This window comes from Ixodes scapularis, unplaced genomic scaffold (genome assembly GCF_016920785.2).
Source record: "Ixodes scapularis isolate PalLabHiFi unplaced genomic scaffold, ASM1692078v2 PGA_scaffold1__304_contigs__length_218370807, whole genome shotgun sequence".
Classification (NCBI taxonomy): Eukaryota; Metazoa; Arthropoda; class Arachnida; order Ixodida; family Ixodidae; genus Ixodes; species Ixodes scapularis.
The window spans coordinates 72,977,127-73,003,902 of record NW_024609846.1 but is presented as its reverse complement, the minus strand read 5'-3'; the positions used below and the strand labels follow the sequence as shown (position 1 = coordinate 73,003,902).

Here is a 26,776-nt window from a genome sequence, read left to right as displayed (position 1 = left end):
ATGCCAACCACCTGTGTATGATCTGAAAATTCCTTAAAGGGATACTGAATCGGAATTTCGAGCTCACAAAACTAGGCTGGACGGATAAGCGGGACGCTGCAAAACCCAAAAACATCACTCATACAGAAATATCTCTAACGGATTGCCGTATTTTTAGCAAAGAAATTCGCGATTGAACACGGCTGACAAGGCCGACGAGACAAGGCACGTCACGATTCCTATTCCCTCTTCACCTCGCTACGTCTCGTGTCGAGTTGGTGAACCGAAGCAAGGAGCAGAGAAGCGAGGCCGCTTCCCCTCATTCTCAAATTTTCCCGTAGGACAATTACGTCAAAGACCTCACTTGATCGCGCCCTTCATTTCCAAAAGTACGGCCATCCGTTTGAGATATCAATGTTTGAGTGATGTTCTGCAGTTCGTAGCGTCCCGTTCACGCTTCTACAGCCTTATTTTGCGAAATCCCAATTTCGGTTCAGTATCCCTTTAATGACTGTGGTCAAGGGAGAGTAGTTTCTGCTGTCAAGAACAGGATGGAGTAAAAGGAAAAGTGTCTCGACGAACAATGAATGCTCCGGGTTATCCATTCGGCCAAATTTCTGCAACATAAACCGGGCTCTAACAGAAAGACGTAGGATAAGCACTTCGAAATCTTTAGGATTTGCCAAGGGATGAAATAAATTAAATGCACAGAAAAGCAGGGGAAGGAGAATGGCAGGAAACTTTTGGGGCTTGTGTTTTTACATTTTTTTAATTGTTTGTGCAGGAAGCATTACTGAAACAGCACTTCAGCCCTGGGGCTACAATTCATTGCTAGTCAAAGCCTGTTTCCAGAGATGCGCATCAGGTGAGCAGCTTTTTTTTAAAGAACATAAAGTGCTTTTTAACATTACCCTCCAATCCTAAAATGTTGTCCATCCATCCGTGCATTTGCCGCTAAATTTAGCGGGGACATTGCTGCTACGTGACCTCTACACAAGTTCAGTTTCCCCTCTAAATTTAGCAGAAAAATTTATGTCACGAGACCTACAGACAATTTAAAGCTCTTCGATAAATTTAGCGGAAAATTAGACGTCATGTGACCAATGCAACCATTCAATTTCCCCCTCTAAATTTAGCGGAAATATTCATGTCATCTGACCTATGCACTAACTGTTCCCCTGCTAGATTTAGAGGGACAATTGATTTCATGTGCCCTGACGTCATGTGACCTACAGACAAATTCAGGTTCCCCGCTAAATTTAGCGGGTAAATTGATGTCACATGACCTACACACCGACTCAATTTACCCACTAAATTTGGCAGAAAAATTTGTCATGTAATCTGACGTCATGTGACCTACAAGGTAAGGTTCCTGCTAAATGTAGCGGAAAAATGGATGTCACGTGACCTATGTGCCAATTCAGCTTCCCGACTAAATTTGGCAGAAAAATTGATGTCGCTTGATCTGACGTCATGTGGCCTATACACACATTCAGTTTAAAATAAAAAATCAACCCCTTAAATACTGCATTTCATGTGTTATAGCTAGGGGTGTGCAAATACTCGAATATACGAATTCAAATCGAATAGAAAGTTCCCGAATAATTCGATTCGCGAATCGAATTCTTAGTATTCGGTCACTCGAATATTGAATATATTTGGCCACAGACGCGCGGTCGGCGCGGAGCTGACAAAAAAGTCGTTCTTTCTCCCGATGTAAGCGCTGTGATATCAGACAGACCATGCGAAAAACGCCTCTTGGTCCTACCATTCCACAAAAATCTAACGCGCAGGTTAGAAAAAAAAATTAACGAAAGCCACAAACTTTATAGCACGCAGATTTACTCACGATCGTGACACAATCTTCCCTTGAATCACAACCGAAACATCCCGTTACGCCGCACCATGCCTAATTGTTTTTCACGAGCGCCGATGTAGAACACACTTGCCGCATTCACAGAAATCGGCGACTGCACGATCACACAAAGAAAACTACGTTAACCACGCCGATGAAACCAGCCGAGTTATCGTCGTCGTTCTTTTGGAGCTGTAAGCCGCAAATTCTGGTTCTGAAGAAAACTCAACGGAAAAATAGTGTGCCTGGATTTGAGAGGGTTTCCAACTGTTTGATAGCCGCGTTTGAATTAAGAACTGCGAGAAGGTGACGAAAAGACGGAAGCGTTGATCGGGATCGGGCAGGCAGGGCAGGCGTCGTCGCTCTTTTGTTTGCTCGCCTTCTTTCCACGCGACAACACAACACATGCACACTTACGACCAACCTGCGCTGGAGCAGTCTTCGTAATTTCAGTTTCGCTTGCTCCCTCTTTTAAATCAAGGCTCTCTAAAACAGGATAGATAGACGGAAAAATTGATGCATAGCGGCAGTTGGACGGTGACTTGCGCCACGTTACCAAGTTTTGTTTCCTTGCTTCAGATTATATTGTTTAAGCCTGTTTACTCAGATTTAACACCTATCTGTTTATTCATGCAAAATAAAATCCCCGGTGTCCTTTTTCTTCCATAGAATGGAGACCAAATATCGCAAAATGTCCCTTTTCTGAGATACACAAATATTTTTTTTAAAAGGGTCGCGGTGTTAGGTTGTGCTTTTAACGAGAAGGCACGCGTGGCTGTAACTTTTTTTTTTTGTGACGTTTAGGATAGATAGATTATGTTTGCGCCATAAAATTGGATCTTTAGTGGCCAACGTCCAACAGCAACTGCTTTTGTTTTTACCGGAAGTGTTTTTACATTTTTGCTTTTGTTCCGTACAAGATGCATATTCTACACCAGGCACATAGTCTGCACATATAATAGTCTCATTTGCAGCACACTTTGAAAAATTCCTACAAATAAAATCACTATTCGATACTCGATTCGATATTCGGCTTTTTTTTCTTGATTCGATTCGGTATTCGATTCGAAAACAACTATTTCGTATTCGCACACCCCTAGTCAGTGGCGTACGCAGGATTTCATTTCGCGGGGGGCCAGACGAACGAGGGTAAAGGGGGACAAGATAAAAAGAAGAGGAGGTCCAAGAGAAAATAAAAGCATATTCATTTTTTTTAAATAACTGTGTATTCTTTTATTAAGTAATTAAAATAAAGTTGTCATATTGGTTTTGGGATGATTATGATACATAAAAATGATGCCCCGGAAATTCCCCATCAGGAAGGCATTTGCATTTTACTTTTTCATTTACAAGTCACGTCAAAAGAAGGCACTAGAGTAAGCAGAAAACAAGAATCATAAAAAACAAATGTTTTATGAAGCACGACTCCAATGCACAAAACCTCCAGTCATCGGGGCTGATAAAACAATGATCCATAAGTAGAAACGGGGAACATCTTGATGGATAGACGATAAGCACTGGAAAGCTGCTCCACCATAACGTACTCCCTATCTTAACCTGATCTAACCAACAAAAATCTCACGTGATTTGTTCATTGGTGTCGGTTTCTAAGATTTCCGAAGTCCTTACAAAAGAAAGTCAAGGAATTCACACAATGCAACAAAAGGGAGGGTGTAAAACGGTTTACACACTCACATATTGCACTTGGCTCTCGTCCTGAGGCAGCAGGTCGCACACTCGCGCCCCTATCTCGCGCGGTTCTTAAACTGCCGATGACAACTTCCGTACTCGAACCTTGAACCGCAAATCCCGCGCCTTTAGGCGCCTACATTCACTTTTCTAAGACTTTTCCCTCCATCCGAGGAGCCAATCAGATATCACTCTTTTTAGACCAATGGGAGCCACGCGGTACAAAACAAACACATACAATACAATATCCAATTAAGAAAGGACACGTGCATAGACCCCCGAAAACTCCCAAAAACCTTCGCCCTAACTGTTGACCATCAGCCGGACACCGCTTCAAGGAAAACTCCTCGTCGGGGTGCAAGGGCAATACTGACGCTTCTTCTCAAAATAAAGAAAAAAGCTACAAAACATCGAGGGGCCCCGCTGTGCTCGAGCGAGGCACAGCGCATGGTACGCACCCAGAGCGGAGTCCTTGAGGAACAATTAAGACAGGGGACACGGGGGCCGCTCTGTGGCGACGACTAACCAGCCCTGGCGACTCCGCGAGAGGGTCATGGGGCACTCGTGAAACAATAAAAGTAGAAGTAAAGAAAGATATTCGTTAATTGATTATTTTCCAGTCATATTAGATAAAAGACGTTAAAACTACACATTTTTTTATTATTTTAACTATGTCATAAATGGCCATATTGCATTCCCTTCCTTTTTTTTTTTACAACTTCTCCACGAAGTTTGATATTGATAAACACGACAGTCAGTAATCTCGCCGACTCCCCCCCCCCCCCCCCCCCCCTCGGAAATTTTTTTTTTGGGGGGGGGGTTGCCGCGGCCCCTTCGGCCCCCCCCCTGTGTGCGCCACTGCCCCTAGCTATAGCACTTTGAAGGTAAAAGTCACTTCCAATTTTAAATAATGTTTTTACTTTAAAGAAACAACTTTTCTCTAATTGTTTTGATTGAACACTAGTGTCATAAACTGCTCCTAGCGGCCTTGAACAGTAAAGTTTGCACATCTGGGCCCGTTTGCTCGAAAGCGCTAACCGCGGCTAGAGTTAGCCAGAGCACCTAGGAGAGGGATTTTGAAATCACGTGACGGGCTCGGTAGGGATGCGGGGAAACATGGCGGTGCCCCAATGACGGAGCGCCGCTCGCTTTGGAACTAATATGTCGTTGTAGCTGCAATATCGGGCGCTTTAGTCAGCAACGAATGGTGCCGTATGCTTCCGCTTTGCCTTACCTCACTTAAATCGCAAAGCACGAGCAATGACCTCGCCGCATTGTTTAGATAGTCTTTTGATTCTGGCCATTCCTAAGCCTAAATGAACGCGGTAGCTGTCGGCATGGCAACGTCTTTGGAAAGTGGATTGCCTTGACTCAATCGGCCGGGTATTGATAGCGCACAAAAGCTGACAGCGTCCCATAAACCATTCTCTAAATTTCCCAAGCACCGAGGTGCACGCTACGAGTGTAGTTACACACGTTGCACGTGCTGGCGTCTGCAGTAGTAATTGTTCAAAAGCAAAAAGTCTAAAACAAATTTTGCCTTGCACGTGCGTTTGTCAAAGCCTTATTATGATTATATACTTCGAATCTTTTATAAGAGGGAGGCCAGCGCGTGCAGACCGTAGAATTACACTTCCAGCGTTCTCCTCGATGCTTGGGTAATTTAGAAAAAGGTCTATTGGGACGCTGTCTGTTTTTGTGTGCTATCAATACCCGGCCGATTGAGTCAAGGCAATCCGCTTTCCAAAGACGTTGCCATGCCGACAATTATCGCGTTCATTAGGCTTAGGAATTGCCAGAATCGAAAGATTATCTAACAAATGCGGTGAGGTCATTGCTCTTGCTTTGCAATATAAGTGAGGTAAGGCAAAGCGAAAGCTTACTGCAGCATTCGTTGCTGACTATGCGCCCGATATTGCAGCTACAACGACATATTAGTTCCAAAGCGAACGGCGCTCAGTCACCGGGGCTCCGCCATGTTTCCCCGCATCCCTACCAAGCCCGTCACTTGATTTCAAAATCCCTCTCCTAGGTGCTGCGGCTAACTTTAGCCGCGGTTAGCGCTTCGAGCAAACGGGCCCATAAGGATTGCGAATTTTTAACAATATCTCTTGTCTCTTCCAATTGCACAAAATAAGCACAGGAAGGTGAACAATACTTTCTTTTTACAGAGCCAGCTCTTCAGTTCTGGGAGCAATGAGTCAATGCCTGATTCCACAGATGCCTATCAGGTGAGCACCTCTTAACGAAACAACTTTGCTTTCATTGTTTTAATTGAACACTAGTGTGGGAAATCTTGTTTTACTACGGTTCTTGAGGGGAAAACGGGTATAGTATTTCAGGTTCATGAAGTACTTCAGAGGCACCATGTTTAAAGAAACACTAAAAAAGTTCTTGAATTCAATACAAAAACCGGCACTTTTCCCCTTGCTCGAGCGTTAGAAAGAGTTAGTCCCAGATGAGAGGCTTTGCCGGTGTTGGGTGCCTGCATTTCTTCTCTGTTTTAAACTCCCAAACCTAATTAGAGCCACGGGCTTCGATGGCGACGATCCCCTTGTCATCGGGACACCATTGCTCGGTTATAGGGTGCACGAATAACGACAGAAAGCGTTGAATACTCTCTGGGGACCTATGTACTTGTACGGAATCCGGCAAGGCGAGTGCGGCTGTTTCCACGTGACCCCGATTTCCGGCAGCAGTGGGTTGCGTCCGTAAACCGAAAATACTTTTCCCTAATGCCATCATTTTGACTGTGCTCAGAACATTTTGTGAATGAAGTGCGCAACGAAATTAACGCTGTCCAATCAATGAAATGGGGTACGCTCGCAAGGTGCGTGCAAGTTTTCTCCTTATAATTACTGTTTCAGCTTGTAACTTTTTGTAACTGAATTTATTCTAATATTGATATTTTGAAGTGTTTACAATGACTCAGTTTTATCGACCACAACACTTAGTTGAAGGCTCATTTCCGCTGCCGGGTGTGACTGGAAATTGTCGAAAAGTTAGTTCTATCAGTTTTCCAGAATTGCTATCTCCTGCTCAATACCAGAGAGCCCGTGAACCTATGTAGACCATCACAATGCGACTGGATTCTTCCTCTTTTAAAAATTAGTACATAATGTAGCCGGAAAGAAACTCTTTCAATTTCTGTTGCTGAAAGTTTAAACATGCTCATGCATCAATTTCGAATCCTTGAATCATTGATCGACTCGCTCCGGCAATAGGCGCATCTCGACTTTGCTGTTTTCAGTTCTCGACAAAAGACAGACTTGTCGGCATGGGATCCTCAAATAAAACGTTTATTAACACCTATGCAGGAGCATGTTTCTACATTTATAAACATCGATGCATGAGCATGTTTCAACTTTCAGCAACATAAATTGAAGGTTTCTTTCCAGCTACAATAGGTACTAATTTTGGAAATAAAAATAATCTAGTCGCGCTGTGACGGTCAACAGAGGTTCACGGCTCTCTGGTATCGCGCAGGAGATCGCGATTCAGGCAAAAGCAATAGGACTAACTTTTCGACAGTTTGCAGTCACACCCAACAGCGGTAATCAGCCTTCAACTAAGTGCTCTAGATAATAAAGTCAGATCATTGTAAACACTTCAAAATATCAATATTAAGATAAACTCAGTTACAACATTTTACAAGCTGAAACAGCAATTATCAGGAGAACACTTGCACGCACCTTGCGAGCGTACTCCATGTTCATTGACGGTACAGCATTAAGTGCGGTGCACGCTTCAATCACAAAATGTTCCGAGCACAGTCGAGAGGATGGCGTTGGGGAAAGGTCTTTTCGGGGTCATGTGGAAAGAGATGGGGCTTAAAGACATTGCAGCCGCACTCGTCTTGTCGGATTCCATGCAAGCTACATAGGTCCTCGGCAGTACTCGACGCTTTCTGTCGTTCTTCGTGCAGCCTATAACCGAGCAATGATGTCCCAATGACCGGGGGACTGTCGCTATCAAAGCCCGTGGCTCTAATTAAGTTTGGGAATTTAAAACAGAGAAGAAAGCGCAAACAAAGTGCGAGCAATGCCTACACCCAACACCGGCGAAGCCTCTCATCTGGAATTTTCACTCTTTCAAACGCTGCAGCAAGGGGGAAAACGCCAGTAGCCCTTTCCCCTTTCCTCTCGCTATCTTTCAGTAAAACATTCTATATACAGCTCTACTCTGCTTTAGCCTCGTTGAGTGTACTTCGTATCCAGCACCGGTGCACTGCGGAAAAGCAACACCTTCTCCACAGTGCTCAGAAAGAAGTGCTCTCAACGGTGCCGCGAGAACAAAAAGTGTGAATTGCACGAAAGCGCCGTTCGAGTTAAGCGGCTTATGAATACATTGAAAACGTAGCGGGACAGCCCAAGTTTTTGAAATTTGTTTGACCAAAAGTATTAAATATCCGAGTTTGAATTATTGCAAGCCCACTGTGTAAACTAAGGGATATCCGGCTGAATTCAATGCGCTTAATATCACTGAATAGTTGTGCAATTTTAATTTGCTTGTTTTATTTCTCAAACACTTGTATTAGGTATTGAAGTCAATGCATATTTTATATTGGTTCAATTTATGAAAGGTTTGTTTTATATGTCATAAAGAAAGGTGGATAGCTGGGATAGTTGATAAGCACATTGCTTGCAGACTTTAACCATGTATGTCATATACAATTTGTTGTGATTATCTATTGATATCGAATCCTCTACTGTTCTTTATTTCAAGCTGCCCTTACATGCACTATGAAAATACTGAAGATGTCTTCGATTGAAGGACAACTATAAGCACAAGCAAGGAGGGGCATCTAGATGGCCAGCGCAAGGACAACTATAATGTAAAGTTTCTCCAAACTTAAAGCAAGGCATGCCCTCTTCCAATAAAGGTATCGTGGCGAAACTTCTTAATTGCTTTGTTTGTTCAGCTGTTGCCTATAGGAACAGCTGATCTCACACAACATAATGCTGGCAAGGAGTAGTACAGGTTGTGTGCTCTTTTTCTTTCGCAAAACATGAACTCTTGCGTGTTTTGTCTAAGGATGAAAAATTATACAAGTGCATATATTGAATGACGGAGCTATGAACTATCCATACCAATCTGTACCCCAAAGCTTCGTGTGACTTCGCCTTACTTGGACATGGAAGCTGTTCACACTAAGTAATGAAGCACTATACCTTTCTGTCTTTTTGAAGGCCATAGCTACGAGCCGTCTGCACCAATCCTGCACCTTTGATACATTAGGTGAAACCCCTGGCAGGGCTAGAGCTCTGCGAGGGGAGTCTGCAGATGTATCGGAGGTGCAGGTGGTACGAATGGCTCGTAGCTTTGGCCTTATATAAGGCGGAAAGGTATAGTGCTTCGTTACTTAGTGCGAACAGCTTTTATCTTTCCTACGGATAGCTGTCCGTAATGTGGGCTACAGACATTCCGTCATTTTACAAAATATATGCCTTGTTTTTACGGACGTTTCAGTTTCTAGATTACGGAAACCATGTCGGCAATATTGAACCGGCAACTTTTCCCGTAAAATGAAAAATGGATAATTGTTCGTAAAGTGAGCTACAAACGTTCCGTCATTTTACGAAATTATATGTCTTGTTTTCACAGACGGTCCATATTCTAGATTACGGAAAACATGTCAGCAATATTGAGCCGGCAACTTTTGCCGTAAAATGGGGCAAAATTTTTTTACAGTGTGGTCCTGGGGAGGGTCCTGGGCGAGTCCTGGGCCTGGGGAGCCATTACGGCTTCCGAACGGCTCTTCCTGCCGCCTCTCCCGTCGCAAGACTCTGGCAGCCACTTCACCAATATTTTTTTAAGCTGCCGATTCTGCAATATTTAGCTTCGCGGTGATAGCATCTACGAAAAAATCCAAAGGTCAAAGATCAACGCTTTCAAACCCAGATTGTTCTTAGTAAAGCACACTCCCAAGCAGCACGTTGTGAATGAGCCAAGGCTCTACATAAGTTCACTTGTTTTTGTAGCATCGCGATGTTCTGAAGAGCTTGGCTCATCATGGACTAAAAGTTCCTCCGCAACCTCAACCAAGTCGTCGTGAAGTCAAGAATGACTGGCCACCATTAGCTCTTTCTGAACTATGTAACTGAATATATGGTGCACACGCAAATGAACAGACGCGATCAAGCCTCGAAAGGCAGTGCTGGCACACTTGCTCTAGCAGAAGCCTAGCCGCGGCATCCCTCCGCTGACAAATGCTTGCTCAAATGAATCGCTCTCGAGCTAGCATCTGGCACCCATGCGAATTATTCGTTAACCCTGAATGGGTGTCGTCTGGAAGGTTGGATATCTCAAACTTATTTAAAACGTCCCGAACTGAATTAACCTATTTAATACACGGAGGAAACGCGTAAAAAAGTACTCGCACATAAGTTTTTAAAAAGGCAGCAAAACAGACAAAACATATTCCCTTCAAATCTCCCAGAAGTTTATTACACACAGCATGTTCAGTAGAGAAGTACCAACGTGCAAGCGATCTGCGAAATGAAGAGGTAATGCTAAGCTTTTATACAGCTGGAAAGATTGGAAAGCAAACAGAACCGGGGCAATTCTAGGACATGGTCGTTGGTTCAAATCGCAGTAGAGACAAGTTTTCTTTTCTAGCTTCTTCTATTAATTCTTATTATCTTAAATATTTTAATTCTTTCGCAGTCGTCGGCATCCTACTGTAAGGTAACAGTCGCGCAAAAAATGAAAATAAAAAGTGCTAGCCCAAGTTTGAAGAGATGCAATGCACATGCCGTGGCCCTCTTCTTTTGCCGGGATAATTCGCTCCCTCCGTGCTAATAGGTGTGTCAGTGCAGAAGGCAAACAACGCAAGTTCTTTCAACGAAGAAAGGAAGGTAATAATAATTGGCATATTGAGAGCAAAATAGAAAAATGTGTAAGTGGTAAAACTGCCCCAGTGATGCAGCCGAAGTTTGTCAGCAAGGGGTCATCTTCACCCACTATTGAAACACATATACCACCATTTCGAGGCAGTTATTTTCCTGAGCTCATAGCGCGATACGTATTAAGCTCATATCTTAATTTTCTGACTTCTGAAAAGTAGTATTTAATTTTGTTCTGGCAGATCAGTGCTATCCCCAGTGTTCCGCTTGGAATTAAGGATCGAGGTTCCGTTCCGCAGTTTTACTATTTTATTAGGCCTAAACAAGTTTTTATTCCTGAAATTCAAGTACACTGGGGAGAATTAAGGTAGCTTTCACGAACAGCATCGTTCGGCGTTGTAACATTTATTTTTCGTTGCGTCAAGGGGTCACCTTCACAAACCCGGCATTGTAAACATCCACAACGCATTGGTGTTTCTCGCTTTTTCGCGTGAAAAGAAGTTTTTATATTCGCGTTCCTTTGGTGCGCCATGTCGTATAACATAAGTTATCGGGTATCACATATCGTCTGGCTATGTGAAGATTTAAAATATTTCTGCTAGATGATGTTAACTACCACAAAAAGTGTCGAGTCCTGCCTGAAATGGCCTATTTTCACACTCAATTAATATCAACAATAGCATGATCCCAGGAGAGTTACGTACCTCTCATAGCTTCATATAGGCAAAAAACACATCTCTTACTTTTCTTGTTTCTGAATAGCAATGTTTATTATTGCTTTTGCAACTCAAAACGCGTGCTCAATCCTGCCGCGTGTTTTCCTCTTTTTTTTCATTCGGGGGTTTTGTTATACTGCTTTTATCTTTTATCAGAGCCAAACGCGTGCGTACCGCCGGAGCTTAAGTATAGTACATTAAATTAAGCTAGCCTCCTGAAAAAGTAACGTGCGGCGTTGTAAAATTTATTTTTTCATGGCGTAGGTGATCATGTTCTCAAACCGTGAACTGTAAATTTTCTTCACCGCATTGTTTTTTCTCGCGTTTTCGCGATAAAACACGTCAGCCTTGCCATGCTGGGATCGAATACGCCGACGTTGGCAGTCAATTACGAAGGATTGATCAACGCACACATTTCCACTCGCTGTTCATGAATTGCCGCAGTTCGTCAGGATCTCAATGACTTGACTGCCTAGTGAAAACAGCAAAAATTAAAACGATATCGGTCAGTAAACGGAACTTCCATGGCGGGGCTCGCCAGCGTGAAGAGCAAAGCGCCGATGCCGGTCAGTTACTGAACTTCCATGTAAATACTGGCCATCAAAGACAGCAAAATATCGATACCGGCCAGTTACTGAACTTCTATGTAAATAATGGCCGTCAAAGACATCAAAACACCGATGCCGGCCAGTTACTGGAACCTCCAAGGAATGACTGGCCAGCAAAGACAGCTAAAACCCGATGCTGGCCAGTCTCTGTAACCTCTACGGCTGAACTGGCCAGTGAGCAAGACGAAACTCCGACGCCGGCCGGGGCCGGTAGCTCACCGGCGCTAATGGCCGGGTGCCGCCGTCCTGTTACCAGGACCGGCCGGCGCAGTCCCGATATAGGCTGACGCGGTGTTCTACCTGGGGGATGCTTTGAAGGCAGGGGCGAAAAATACGTTGGTATAATCTGCGTATATAATCAGCCCTGGGGATCTAGGAATAGCAGTTCTGTCATTGATATAAAAAATAAACAACAAGGGGCCTGGGATGGAACCATGGGGGACACCATATTTTAGTTCCAAAGTTGTTGAGACAGTGTTGTTAACTTTGAAAATTTTCAGGCGCTTCTTTAGGTAATGTTTTATTAAAACCAAAGCTACTCCTCGTATTCCGTAGAGCTGAAGTTTATTTAGCAAAATGTTGTGTTGAATTGAGTCTAATGCGTTTTTGAAGTCTAAAATACTCCCTGCGTGTATAATTTATTTTTCATATTGTATATTATTTTGTCTTTCGTCTCAACAAGAGCCTGCTCTGATGATTTTCCCTTTTGGAAGTCACACTGAGATTTATTTATAACATCATTCTTTATAAGAAACTGATATAATCGGCTATGCATAACTCCCTTAAATATTTTCGAAAATATTTCCCAAACTGATATAGGTAAATAATTGTGCAGATATGGCTTCCTTAATTTAAAGACCGTGGCACGTTCTGCAATTTTAAGTGGGTCTTGAAATATGCCTTATTCTATGTTAGAATTTATGATATGTGATACGATGTTGCTTAAATCTCAAGAAACATATTTAATGGGATCGGGTTTAGTCCACCTACGCCTTGGGCTACATTATTTTTTATCTTGTTTATAAGACCTACTTTTTGTGGGGCACTTGGCGACAACATTATCGAATTGGCTAAAGAATGCGCGGCCATCGTGAAGCCATGTAAGCGCTCATTTTCGGATTCTAAGGGTCCACCAACATTGACAAAATACTCATTCATCAAATTATATACTCCTGTACCATTCACGGGATTCCCGTCAATATTCACATTTTCGTATATCTTGGAAATGACAGTGCTGATTTGTTATGGTGTTTACGGCTTCCCATATGTTTTTGGGGGTCACTTTTAACGCGACAAAACAGGCGTTTGTAGTAGTTTTGTTTTGCTTTTTTTAAAGTTAGAGCTTAGTATGTTTTTATATTTTTTGAATGTAGCAAGAAGATCTCGATCTCTAGACAAAAGAAAGTCGTGGTACATTTGATTTTTTTTCTTTAACACCTGTGTATAAATCGGGAGTCGTCCAATGTTTGCAAAAGCCTTTTCTTCGTTTATTAATTTGTCTCAGCGGGAAAGCTCTGCCATAGCAGTGCTTAAAAATATTTAGGAAACTGGCGTACGCCAGATTTGGATTGTATGCTAAATGTTTACTCTTCCAGTCCGTGACATAAATGATGCCGCGAAACCTTGTCAACGAGTCTTCATCTATTTTCCTGTACCTGAAAGTTCCATTGTAAGTGGCACCTATCTTTTTGTGAAGAGACGAGAGACAAAAAATAGGTAAGAGGTCACTGAGATCATGTTCGACAGCACCTATGGAGACTTCATTAGTGTTTAGATGTGTTATACAAACATCTATAGAGCTACAGCGTTCCGAAGTCACTCGGGGAGGCAGTGTCACCGTATATATGCACCCATAAGCGGCCAAGACATTTTTTTCCTAATGGAGTCATTTTTATTTGCAATTATATCTATATTTACGTCGCGCATACCAAAAAAGGGTTTAGGGGACGAATTGAGGAGCTAATGAGAAAAAAAGTCTTCCTACCCGCGGGGGGGGGGGGGGGGGGGCATACACAACACCACTAAGGGCGCATCTAGCTTGAACGACAATATACTCTACGTTTGTAGTGATCATAGAGAATTCATCAAGTACATACCGTGATATACGACACCAAGGTAGATGGCAACAACACCTCTTCTTTTATTTTCTGTTCACAAGCTCTCAGAGTCATAACCAGCAAAACCAGGCGGTTCTACATCTGAGGAACCCATGTCTCTGTACAAAGAAGGACATCAAAATTTACACGTAATTATTTGAAAAACAAAGTAAGGTCATCTGTTTCTTTTAATTATACTTCTGGTAATAAAATGAATTAAGCAGAAGGCATAATTGGTATTTTGAAGAATTTGGTTAAATGAAGAGTCGTCGTAGTACATACAATCTTCCGTAAAAGTGGAGGTCATTAGATAAGGACACCGCTTATCGAGTCTTATTTGGGACAGTCCAATTACGCGACCATCTTTTGAATATCACTTTGATTCGCGAATTTGATGATGGCTGACGTGTCATTTTTTGTTGCATACACTTTTCCCCAGCTTTCCAGACAAATTTCCATCTAGTCTTTCACTTGCGGGTAATTGTCGCAAGAAAGTAACTGCTTATTCTTCCTCGTCACGGGTTCGTTTCCATACATAGTACTGTCGAATCCCACTGCACCAATATCAGTCGTCGTCAGTCGCTTTATTTTTTTCATTTTTTTAGCAACGGATTTTGTTTCGACAGCTGAACAAAGCTTACTATGGTGTATATTTTTTAATTTCTGAGTGCGAATTCGGTGGCAAATGTCAATATAATTTTTCTTAAGGAGTACACCCAGTATTTTACCGATTTTCTTTACAATATCGGTTGGGTTGCCCGTTACCGGTATTTGACTAAAACATCTTAAAAATTATTTTCGATTCAAAAATGTGCATGTTTTTCTTCATGCGCAGGCATGACCCGTTGTTTCTTGTGTACAGAGAAGGGGAGGCGCTTTTTATATTTAGACGTTTGATTTTTAATGGTGGCTAAACCGTGAATACGAGGTTTTCAAAGGTGGGTCATGATATGAATATATTTCTGGGCTTACCTTGTGAATACTAACAACGTTTCGTGGTCACTGAGCATTTACTGATGTCGGAATCAACGTAGTAACGTTTCTGAACCAACACCGCAATTCGCACGTCAGTGAAAGCTCCGAGCCGCTTCCGAGCATCCCTGATCAAAAAAAGAACAAGAGCATATACTCCCTAGTAAAGAATTTAAATTATTTCGCCAGCCAGCGAACGCAAATAAACCAAAACATGTCTGGTACTGTGTTCAAAAGATGCAGACTTGAGAAGTCCGCTAGTAATCCGTTAGAAGTAACGAATTACTTGTTATCCATTCCTTTTTCAAGTCATTTTGTAATTGCCACTCTTCCTTTCTTCGGAAGTAATTTGTAATGTAATTTAGTAACACAATGTTGGTAACAGATTACTTTAATTACTCGTTACTTCTTTAAAATATGAGCAGAATACAGAAACTGGAGCAATACGAGCAGAACATTCAGCAGCATAAAGAGATCAAGTTCAACAAAATGGAAAACACCAGGAAGGGTAGAATAGCTGAAAAGAAAACACGATTTTTTGTATGGCTGATCACTAGAGCCACTAGTAAAATGGGCAAGGTCTGTACAAATATACGAAAGGCAAAGATCAAGTAAGACAACGCCGAGTAGGCTCTCTGTCACCTTCCATCGTGTTTTTCTTCTTCTCCCGGGCAGGAGAAAGCCCTTCGTGTTTATATGTTTTTGTCTTTTACACCGTTTCACCCTACCCAACTTTTCGACGTCTCCCGGCACCTGAACAGACATCAAACGCGGGTCTGTACCCCCCGTTTCGCGGGTTCACAACTCGCGCAACAGAAGATGTAGCCTAGCGCGAGGGGTCCAAGTCTCTTTGACTTTGATGTGCACTAGTGTATTCTATCACTCTCTTGAGGCACGGCTGAAAAGCGCCCGGCGCGAGGCTAAGAGCATTGTCTTCGAGAGTACGGACGGTAATTTGTTTGGTTTACTTGTCTGGGCCGTGGTGATAGAATCCTCTCCTCACTTTACAGTCAACTGTCAATATAAAAGGAAAGGGGGGGGGGGTTAGGCCATCTAAGGAGTGCTGACAGAGAGAGAGACAGAACACGCGAAAAATGGTGTGATCCTCCATTGCTTTGTGAGAACGATGGCCACCGCTTCTCTACCTCTGTATGCCCTCCCCTCCCCCAGCCACCAGGAATATCGGTATGAAACTAGGAACCGATGAACGATCGGTAGCCCGTAACAACCACACTTTCTCTTACTGGTCGAGTTTTTGGTCGTGGAGTGGCCGTCGTTTCTATGATCCTTTCTTAATGAGATGTTCAAAATTCAGGGCATTAAGGAGAATGGAAACCAATAGTTTCAGTGCATAGTTTGCTTGACAAAACACCACACATTCTCATCAGCAAGAACAACAAACTCTGATATACGGAAACACATCAAGGTAAGCTGGGACACGTCCATTCTGCATTGGCTATACATTGTAACGTTAGAACAAAGTTTTATTTTTTCTTGTGAATAACAGGCGAATGACCCGATTCAAAAGGGAGCTTTCGTAGATCGCTTCTTTAGCTCCAAATATCGTAGCGGAGGTAGACGCTGCTACTGGTCATGCGCACGGCTAGCTTTGCCTGCACAATTCCAGGGAGCATTTCCGGAGGCCATAAGCTAGCGGGATGGCGAGTGTGGTTGCAGATTTCGTTGCTTTGTCAGCTTACAGGAGAACGGACAGCACCTACGCTTTTTCTCTTCAATACAATATTTTATTTTTACAAGGACTAGAGTAATACGGGCGTAGGAGAAATGAAAAGTAGTGTTGCTGAACATTTTTGGAAAATATCGAGAGTGTTCCTGTTGTTTTCTCCATAAGTGAACGGAAAAAGTAACGTGAAAGTAATTGGTAACGTAAGGAGTAATGTAATCCGTTACTTATCAGCCAAGGTAATTTGTAAAGGCATTCATTACATTTGTGGCTCGGAAGTATGTAAAGGTAATCCTTTACTTTTTTCAAGTAACGATCACAAGCCTGGTCAGAAGACGCGTTCCCCAATAGGGGCTAGGTTCGGGAAAGCTTTTTCGTGATCTGTCGTTTCTGGTTTAAACGGTTGGATAGGAGAGATTTAATATCAAATCTTTCAGAAAAAAAAAGTCATGTCACGAAAACGTTTACACGAAGTATATATGTGAGGAAAATATTTTTCTAGGACGAAACTGAAAACCGTATTTGCGTCATACTTAAGTTCTCGAGTTATTTACTTCTAAAGGACCGAAGAGAGATTTTGGGGTTTGGGCTACCATCTCAGGTCGCGTATTTGGGAGCTTTTTTCATACTGAAATACCTTTCGCACAAAACAAAAAAATTAAAATTTTTTAAATGGCATTTTAAGTTATATTAGGAAAGCAATTAAATTATTCATAAGTGTTTTGCTGTTTCATTTATTTTTGTAGAAAAATCCAGAACTTGACTCCATTGACGATAATTTACCGGGTTTGGGTGATGTTAACTTTTATAACATTAATATTTATATATAAATTAAATGACATATAAAAACTTAAACATATTCCCACTCAACAAAAATATCGTTATACACAAAACTATCATCTCAACGAAAATCGGCTTTGAATACAAGATGAAGCTCTAAAAGTCCAAATTTTAATATTAATTATCCTAACAAAGCTATTTTTAAATATTTTTCTTTATTTTTTATATTAAGATCGTTGACAATTTGTTCTGCTAGATTGGTTACTTCTTTGTTGTGACTTACTCATAGGGTTAGGTTGGCTTCAATTGAACGACTAATTGGGTATGTTTTGTATAATATTTGAAGGTTATGATAAGCTCGTTCAGTTTATTTTTAATACAGACCGAAGAAATCGCGAGTAACGAAATATGAATAAATTGAGTAAGAAAAATTAACACTTCATAAATATCACTCTCTGACAGTCATATACTGGATACTTTGGCGGTAGAAAAAAAACAAATACTATTAATGATGCGGCGACTGTAGTAGCACGAAATTTCGTCCTTTTCCAACTGCCCCTTGGACACGCACGCTAAAGCTAATAGAAGTTGGGCTCATATAACTCTTTTTATATTCGTTTCTTTCTTTAAAAAAGAAACGAACACATAGGCAAAATCAAAGTGAAAGCTGTCCCCAGAATTGTTCCCGTTATTAGATGGTCAGTTTTTGTGAGTTTGTATGCTATTCCGAGACCTGCCAGTCAAACATGTGGTGTCGTTTCGACCCCCACGGTTAAGATGATCTCAGCTGCTGCAGTGATCAATTTAACTTTGAGTAACCGGCAATCAGTATTTGGCTAACCGAGTGGCGGCGTTAAGTTTGTAGAGTTTTAACCTTGTACATTCAGGTACATAAAATATCCAGTAACATATATGCTCACAAGAACGTATATGGCGATCACAACCCGGCGTTAAAATCGGACAAAGGTTCAATTCTGAGGTTTAGCAAATCGTGTTAACATAAAATAAAATACCATCCCTATTTCGAGTTTTAGTCCAAAAGTTGCGTACCGAATGTTCTTGAGGAGACTAAGCCGCTTCTCTTTTTTTTTTCGCGTGGGAGAAGTGGGATAGATGTATGGCATCACTTTTTGGAAGCACGGCAGCTATTGTTTCATCCTTGCCAAGCCCGGCATGGGTTGGGACAAAAGATTCCTAACGTCTCCTGTTTACGTGCTTTGTTTTTACTTTCTGATGAACCACAGATGACGCTACGAGTCATACAGGTCAATCCTATTCCGCCTGAGTGTCACGTGACCTTCAGGAAGGGCGGAGTGACGCGTTGTCACTTGATATGCTACATTGGTTGATACAGCCCGTAAAGTCTGCTACAATTCATTATACTTCGAAACGAAGCATAGCGATGTCTAGATTGATGAATATAATCATTTTGTCAACAGCCTACCCACACGACAATAATACCCTGGGAAAGTAGCGGAATGCATGCTCTATCAAACAAGCACAGAAGCCTAAGGAACGAATGTGCCGCTAACTGTAGATTATATTGGCAATATTAGCCCCATCACAAGTAAAAACAAAATCTCACATACTTCTTTTGTATAGTGCTGCATGGTACCTGTGAGATAATGCGAGACACTACGGCCACTGTGGATGGGGTCCTCGAGCACCACAAGTTATTTAGACAGAACGCCTGCAACGTTAAATGATTTCAACACAGACCTTCAAACACGCCTTGTTTCTAATATAGAACAATATAATACAACATGTTATTTTGGATTATAAATTAAGCGCCGTTCACACTCTTACGACCGAGTAAGACCGAGAGAGACCAAACTGTTTTTTTAAGCCTTTTGCGACTTCTTAGGACCAGCGGAGCTGGTCCTAAGGAATAACAAAAGGCTTAAAAGTCGGTCTGGTCTCTCTCGGTCTTACTCGGTCGCAAGAGTGTAAACGGGCCTTTACATATTTACGAAAGTTTTTCGAGGGAAATGTTAAAAAAAGAAAAAAAAGAAACATTGATGATTTATTTTCTTTCCCGCCCCAAAACTGCACAATATTTACTTTTTCGATATTTCAAAAATTCCATATGCTATGCAAGAAACATTTACAATGTTGAGTGCTAACATCTTTTCTTGTTAGAAGTGAACAAAGCGTGAATTATTTTGGTACAAAAGATTTTAGGCTAAAAATATAATCCTATGATGAGTTAAGAAATTTCCGAAAACTCACTAAATATAAAGGAGATCGGCGAGAGGTCAAGTTTGTAATTTTATTCACTAGAAATATAAATTTCAATAAACTACATCTAACTGCTTCAGGTAGACCAGAAAGCGTGCTTTGTGCTTAAATATATTTACGTTCCAAGAAATATATCTTTATTCTTATGGCCCTCAAACTTGCCTGACCGCAGAATTGGAAAAATTTAGTTCCACATCCTCTCACCCGCATTTTGGTTAACAAAAAAAAAAGTAATTTTTCAAAAAGTGAGGATCATTTAGTTCTATAGACACGTTTTTTTTACCTTATGTATACAATTTATTTTAGCACAAACAAGTCTTGACACCCCTGGAACGCACCTTGCAGAAACATGAAGAGCACCATAATGGTGCGCTTTTCAAGCTCTCTGATTGGTCCCCTGAGCTTTCCACTTTTTTGCGCTTCTTTCTTTCCTCTATCCTTTCCATTTATCTCCAACATCATTACCCAAAACTTTACTGTCCTTGCAGCTTAGGAGAGTTTGAGCGCTAAGAGCATGATCTAACTAGAAAAACACCGAGGTTGTACATCGGTCTTTAAGGTGAAACGAAGAATAGTGGACGGCCCTTTCAATAAAGAGAATGCGCGCCAATTTGATTTAGATTACCATGACATGCAGCTCTAATCATCACGCCTTCTTTGTGTTGACAATGCTGCGGGCATTTTGTATGATGCCAAAATTACGTTTTATCAGTCTCGCCTCACTGTGTAAATCGTCACATCGCTGTAAAATTAATCCAAGGTCCATTGGTGTTTTTTTTGTTTTGTTTTTTTGCGTGCCGTCAGCGGGAATTAGTAATGTGTATGCCGTATATCGCAATTAGCAACGAATGTGGTGAAGATTGGAGCAAATAGGAACGCGAATAGTTTACCGCAAGACCGAATGAGCCCCAGTGTGAACGAGAAACATGTAGTCATGTATACAACATTCAAAATAATTTATTGAGACCACATAGCCCACATTTTCCGCCTAAAACAGAAAAAAGGGCCAGAAAAGACTCTCTGAAGCTTGCAGGACATATCCAGAAGGTTCATTGCAGTTTCTGTATGGAAAAAAGTAGAATCGAGCAATCAAATTATCATATCCAGCGTTTACAGCAGTTTTGATTGTGTCACTGACAAATAGATAATAACCAATAGATAAAAAACCGCCAATAAGAAAAAATAAAACGAAGCACTACTTACACTTCTTCCTGCGGAGGAGGGCGGTGTAGTCGTTGAAGCCACCAAGGCCGTAACCGTAGTTCAGGCCGTAGCTGCCAAGACCGTGACCGAAGCCGTAGTGACCGACGCCGTAGCCAAGGTGGCCGACTCCATAACCGTAAACTGGGGCATGGGCGACGGTGGCAACAGCTGGGGCAGCGTGGTAGGTCTGGTAGCTGGCGACGGCTGGGGCAGCGTGGTAGGTGGTGGCAACCTTAGAAACAGCTGGGGCAACAGCGTAGGAGGCGACAGCTGGAGCAGCGTAGGTGGCGATAGCTGGAGCAGCGTGGTAGGCGGTGGCAACCTTGGTCACAGCCGGGGCAGCAGCGTAGGTTGCGATTGGAGCAACAGCGTAGGAGGCAACAGCTGGGGCGGCATAAGTGGTAGCAACCTTGGCCACAGCGGGGGCGGCGTAAGTGGTGGCAACCTTGGCCACAGCTGGGGCCACGGCGTAGGAAGCGACGGCTGGGGCAGCGTGGTAGGATGTAGACACGGTGCGGCTCACGGCTGGAGCAGCAACAGCGTAGCTAGCGACTGGGGCAGCGACGGAGTAGCCGATGCCGTGGCCGAGACCGACAGCGTGACCGTAACCGAGACCACGTCCGTAGCCGAGGCCGTAACCAAGGCCGGAGTAGCCGAAGCCGCCATAGCCAAGGCCTGAGTAGCCGAGGCCACCTTAGCCGAGACCGGCGTAACCCAGACCGCCGTAGCCAAGGCCATAGCCGTAGCCTCCGTGGGTGTAGCCAGCGAAGGCGCTGGTGGCCAAGGCCAGGAGAAGGCAAGCACGGAACTGTGTCAGAGAGAAGTAATTACTGCAAAGGTGCGCTCGAGATGAACAAGAATGACGATAATAATTTCTGGAGAGGGGGAACAAGTGGGACATAGGACAAACACAAATCTCCAAACACAGCTAGTTCGGAGATTTGTGACAAAGTGTTTTTAGAGCGCAGCTCTTAGGGGCCCGTTTCCGGCTTGAACGGCGTCGCCGTCGGCGTCGGCGTCGCCGTCGGCGTAACCGCGAGGTCACGTGACCCCCCAAGATCACGTGTCCCCCCGAGGTAACGTGACCCCCAGTTCACGTGAACCTCCGTAAGGTCACGTAGTCAGGTGGCCCCCTGAGGTCACGTGACCCCCCTGAGGCCACGTGACCCCCCTTAGGTCACGTGACCCCTGAGTCCACGTGAATCCCCTGAGGCCACGTCACCCCCTGAGGTCACGTGACCCCCTTGAGGCCACGTGACCCCCCGAGGTCGAGTGACCCCCCTTCCCCGAGGTCACGTGACCCCCCTGACGTCACAGGACCCCCCTGAGGTCACGTGACCTCAAGGAGTCACCTATCCCTCAGTACGCTTCCATCCTCCTCCTCAAGAGCTACGCTCTAACCGGCGTTTCAGGGAATTGTAAACGGCTTTCATTTTTTATATCTCTGTTCACTGAGTAGTTTATTTAAAACTTCCACGGATATGCTAGTAAGTTTGCTCTGTAACGCGTCTTGCGTTCGTTGGTGTTTTCGGCCTGTTATTTAGCTTAAACAATTAAAAAAATATCTGCTAATTAATTATAAATTATAAAGATAATAAGCCTGTATACCAGTATAGTGACCCGCCCAGAAAGTCTTACCTTATCGAGAGGCAAACTGGTTACAAATTATGTTATATTCCTATTGTGAAGATTACCTCACGTAGCAAAATGATAGGCAGCAAGAGCGCAACAAACTTAAAGCCTATGATGAATCACCAACTCCCCGATCGTCTCTCCTAACATGCGAAATTATGTTAAAGTCCGCAGTCATTTGTTACATAGAGACACTTACTCCAGCCATGGTGCAGGTAGAAATCTGAAAAACAGACTGCTCAATCGAATTGGATTTTGCCCCTTTTTATACAAAAATTGCTTCAAACAGAGACAACTTGTGGTCCAATGAGAGCTCTGAAATGAATAGAGGAAATATCGAAGCTACGCGTGTGGAGGGTCAATGAGAATCCACGCTTGCCTTGAACAGCCTTGGCATTCCCAATCAGCCGTGCTTCTGAGCATCGCGCTTCCTGATTTGCACAAATTAATCATAATAAAAGGCAGTTATGCGGTATGTGATAGAAAATACATTTTGAATACCGATTTGACACTCAGAGGATTGGCGTGACAAGAAAGTATATTAAGAGTGTGAATTGAGGTGAGGTGTTCGTACGAATTTGTGAATGAACGAAATGAAGTCAGTCAACTTTGAAAGAACATGCGGGATCAAATTTCCGGAGCGCGCTTAAGAATGTAAGTTATAGCGCTGTCTTGGGCTTCTGGTGGTGCCTTGGCCGTGAAATTACTTTCGCCTAGACCGAGGTAGGCTTATACGCCTTAATGGCAGCTTAATTTCACCATATCAGCGGCATTTACGACCGCTAACTGTAGAAAGACTCAACTAAACAAGAGTTTTGCTATACGGCGTCTTTCACCAAAGTCGAGTAAGAAAGGTTCCTGTGAAATCTCAACGAATGGGGGAGCCGCGGAATTTATATACATAACAAAGGACATTCAACAGGGATAAAAATTATATTCATAATAATTCTTTGATAACACTCGTGAACTTTTACTTTTGGCATGCAAAATACACTTGAGAATAGTAATGCTATTGCTTTTATTGAATTACTGTATGCTAACTGCTCGTTAAAGAACCTGTTGTTTTCTAATCATCATTTTGAATAAGAAACTATAGTTATAAGCTAATGAATTTTTCTTCACACCGAAGGAAAAAATTTGGTTTAGTGTTAAAACTAATTTTCAATTACACTTTCATATTGGAGAAGCCCCAACTTAATAAAAAAAAATAATAAATACAATTCAGACAGTTTTCGTGTAGGAATGCAAGAGCATTCCTACCGGCAGCCCATTTCTACAAGCAGCGCGCCACGTCTTCCTATCGTACACGGCGCTCCGGCGTTGATATCACGCTCCTCTACTGCCCAGTCGCGGCAAACTCTGCCGCCCCACACTTTCCGTGACGAAATATCTGCGTTGCTGTGAATTTGGCCAATGGGAATTTACCTGCCGTATTGCTGCTACATCTGGTTACAGACAAAGTGTCTTCGCTTCATGGGATAGTTATTGATTTCGTATTAAAAAGTACCAAATGAATGACAGGCGAAAATTCGCTGAGCTGCACTTTCGGTATTTAAATTGCCGAGACTGCGTGAGCGTGCGCACCGTGGAACGGGGTTGGTCAGTATCGCGAAATCAAATCTTTCAAATTAAACAACTGTTACTGAGGTTGATGAGCTAGCAGAATATGACTATCGTTTGTTTTGTTTGCTTCTTGTTTTGTTATAATAATGTGTTATAATAATTATTTTCTATCGTTTCGTGAATGCTGAGTATATTTGGGGGCCAGAGGACCAGTCATGTTTCTTGTATAGCCTTTTTTCTCAGCTTCCACCATACTTGTATTATGAATAAAGCTAGTAGCTCTAGTAGTAGTAATAGCAATAGTCATAGTAGTAGTAGTACTAATAGTAATCGTAGTAGTAGCACTCAGTGTTGTTTATGAAAATATAAGGGTCGTTCAATGCTGACCCAGACTTTTGTCCATACAGTATGTCTGAGTGAGTGTAGCGCGTTTATACTTGCGAAGGACGTTAACGTAATCCTTTTTGAATCTTTCGAACCCGGCATGACGTATTTGACGCATGCACATCAGATCCGGCAATCAATGAGACGAGCATTCGGCCTGTAACTGTGTGGCACCGGTGCGTATTCCCGTTGCTGCTGAAGAAGAAAGTTAAACCAAATGAAATGTCGTGAAGATTGGAAGCAGAGTACGTTAAAGGAACTGTGCATAGTAAAATAGGGTACGAAGGGTGTCAACATCTTGACGAAGGACGACAGTCGGTGTATGATGTATCGTACGGACACATTCGTTCCTTATGAGCCTTGTAGCCTGGTTTTAAAGAGGTACGGAAACAAAATTACGCTTCAAAATAAGCCAGCGTGATGCGCAGTTCTTATCAACCTCATGACGTCAAAGACCTCTGCACAGCCAAAGGTACTGTAATTGCGAGCATTGCCGATTGGTGGCGAAAACGCGCAACAATCTCGCCTGGTAGTAACATCCGAGGACTACATGCAGTATGGCCTATTCATGGCTTGCTATAACATCATTCCCAGTCAAACCGGTATTTGATTTGCCGTGAGCGTTTGGTTCACCCTGTTAGTTTCACACGGCGGAAGGAGGAGTTTGAGGGAACCAGTAAATACAGGGTCTCCCCCCAGAAAAGGTACAGTTCTTTTTTTTTACCGCAAAAATACACTATGCTTCGCCTAGCGCTAATTCTCCACCCAAAGGTAGTGCTAGAGGTCACAACCAGATGCCAAAGTTTCAGCCCGACCAGATACCTTAATCAAAAGTTACTAGTGATCCTTTGAGGGATCATTAGTAACTTTTGAGCGGGGGGGGGGGGGGGGGGGGGAGTAGCGGTATGGTTGTTTTGGGAGAGGTTTCCCGGGCATCCTTTGATCAAGCTTCTACCTATCGCATGCTAAGGACGACGTTCTTGATGGCGTAAATACACGATGCGGAAGAAGTGTAGATTTCTTCGCCAAGCTTCGTGATTCCGTTCAATCCCGAGTGGTTGATACATTTGTGCTGTGCTTCCGTTGGAGGCGGTGGGTCGGGATGCATTCAATGTCACAACTACATTGGCCTCCCAACTACCAGAAGGTATAAAAAACTAGTTTTATTCGTTTTACAGTTAGTTTTCGTGCGTTTGCGAGTAGAAGGTTGGTGTTTTGAAGGTGCTGACACAACGTCCTAAGCAGCACATCATTGTTGGAGCAACATCGGCCCGCCACGGGCAAACATTGGCTCCAATAGTAGCCTTCCGTTGGTTTGCTCGAAAGCGCTACCCGATCTAATGTTGGATAATTCTTTAATGCCGATGTTGGACCGTTCACTAATGCCAATGTTGGACCATTCACTAATGCCTAAGTTGGACGACGATTAAACTACTATTTATACAAATATCAGACCATTATTTGTGCCACCGTTGGACCACCTCCTAGCCAAAATTTAATCACGCGTTTCGGGAACAATCTACTCAATATTTAAGACATGGTTGAACCACTATTGATTGTGGGTCTTGCATCTAATATTGACATCCAAGTTTAATCATTGGATAATCTAATGATATCTCCCGAACCATATCCCCTGAGAATTTCAATTTCGGCATCCGATTTTAAGCGCGTGCAAAACCATTTTCGGCAGCCATTTTAGCACTCATGCAGCTTAATTTTCTTTTTATATGTATTTATAGTGTTCAGTAGAACACTATATATACATCTGAAAAGAAAGCTGCATTAGAAAAGCCATATTCATTATGGGAAATCTTAAGGCAATATCACATGCAGGTAAATATAAAAGCATGCAATTCTAAGTGTACTGTCTATACATTTTATTTAAAAAATTTCGATTGAAAAAAAAAATGAAACAAAAATGAGTGACAGGATTCATCACTGCAAGCTGCAAACCGGGTAGTTACTTGATGGCAACCCACGCAAGCCTCTGGGCACACGGTGCCGAAAGGTATAGAAGCGGGGGATGGATTCAGGGGAAGGGTTTCAGAGGCCACATCTTTACCAGTTCTCGTTAAGCCACCTCATACAACTGTAATTTTAAATATTTCATTAACTTTTATCTTCAGCCACTGTCAATTCTCTTTTACGCTTGTCGATAATGAATATCAAAATAAAATGTAGCTTCATTATTCCTCGCACCTTTAATTAACTATGCGATGAATAGGTTCAGTTTCTTACCAACTATAAAATCTCAGAAAGGCCTACTGACATTTGTTATGTTTATTTTTCTATAATTCATAGTTCTTTCTTAGAGAATTATTTTTCATTCTTTTGTACATATTAAACTTGAGTATTCTAGGAGACAACAGTACTGCCTTTTAAGTAAAGGGATGCGCAGGTAAGACAGCTGGGCCGGCCTGATGGAATCAGCATCTTAGCTGAGACTGGGCGAAAGAAAGCGTTGCAAAGGCTGGGCGCGCGAGCGTGTTGATGCGATGTTTGAGTCAAGCTTAGCTCATGCGCTGGCTTTGA

At 42.7% G+C, this 26,776-nt stretch overlaps 1 long non-coding RNA gene across 1 annotated transcript; it reads left to right on the top strand.

The window, feature by feature from the left end:
• The first annotated feature begins 801 nt into the window (after positions 1-801).
• LOC120837415 lies at positions 802-8,269 on the top strand. Its single transcript, XR_005714894.3, has 3 exons — positions 802-844; positions 5,695-5,754; positions 8,249-8,269. It is a non-coding gene; the product is annotated as an uncharacterized LOC120837415 (long non-coding RNA).
• The last annotated feature ends 18,507 nt before the right edge of the window (positions 8,270-26,776 follow it).